This window comes from Pteropus medius, unplaced genomic scaffold (genome assembly GCF_902729225.1).
Source record: "Pteropus medius unplaced genomic scaffold, Ma_sr-lr_union100, whole genome shotgun sequence".
Taxonomy (NCBI): domain Eukaryota; kingdom Metazoa; phylum Chordata; class Mammalia; order Chiroptera; family Pteropodidae; genus Pteropus; species Pteropus medius.
The window spans coordinates 7,116,176-7,117,325 of record NW_024349222.1 but is presented as its reverse complement, the minus strand read 5'-3'; the positions used below and the strand labels follow the sequence as shown (position 1 = coordinate 7,117,325).

General features: G+C 26.7%; 1 pseudogene; it reads right to left on the bottom strand.

Annotated features, from left to right (window-relative positions):
- Positions 1–231: 231 nt before the first annotated feature.
- Positions 232–350, bottom strand: LOC120617148 (uncharacterized; annotated as a pseudogene).
- Between the last annotated feature and the right edge of the window lie 800 nt (positions 351–1,150).

Sequence of the window (1,150 nt, the reverse complement as noted above, 5' to 3'; positions counted from 1 at the left end):
CAACATATCTGCTAGTGTTTAGACTTATCCCTGAATGGAAGTATAACGTAGTTTAATATTCTATATACAAAATCATATGGAAATAAAAATAAATATTTATAAAATTAAAAATGGCATCTAGATCTAATGATAATTACTGTGTAAAAGAAATCTTCAAGCTCTTCAATGTGATATTTATTATGATTTTTAAATTATACATTACTTTCATTTCAGTTTTTTTTTTTAAAAAAACACCTACAGTACCTGGTATTCCTAGGTGGTCTCCCATCCAAGTACTAACAAGGCCCAACCCTGTTTAGCTTCCAAGATCAGATGGGATCAGGCACGTTCAGGGTGGCATGGCCGTAGACTTCACTTCAGTTTTATGAGATGAATGAAAAAGTTATAGAGTTCTGTGTAGAGAACTGTGTATATAGTTAACACTACTGTATTATATACTTCAAAACGTGTTGAGAGGGTAGATCTCATGTTACGTGTTCATAAATAAATAGTACTGTATCTATCAAGATATATACCTATGTGAAGATATAAAATAACATCAACAGCATATATTTCTATTTGTCAAAGAAAATTATATAAATATATAAATAAAACATATGTACTAAATGGTTAACCATTTTCTTTGTGGAATAAGAAAAAGAGCATTTATTACTTTTTATTTTATGTATTTTTCTATTGCTTGTGTTTCACAACAGGCATGAGTTGTTTTGAAAAACAAGAGAAAAATTGTTACAAGAAAAAAGTGGGAAATATGTAGAATAAAACAAATATACAATAATAATATTAGTAAACATCATAACAAATTCACACTTGTGAACTTGATTCAGTTAATGCAATGTCAAAAATAATTACAAAATAGAAGACAGGTTAAATAAAAAAATTAAATATATTTAGTATAATTAAGCTTCTATAAAAATGGAGCAATAGATATGTCAAAGAGAGCACCTTCAAAGTCTTCTATTTAATTTAGAAAATAATTAAGCTTATAGTTTATAAAAGGATCCATAGAAAAAATCAAAATTAAAAAAATTGTTCTGGCTTTCAAAGTATATGTTAATTCATAACAAATGTTATATTAATCTACTTTGACAGCCTTACTGAACCATATAGGAATTAATGCTACAAATTCAGCAATGATTTTGATACTATA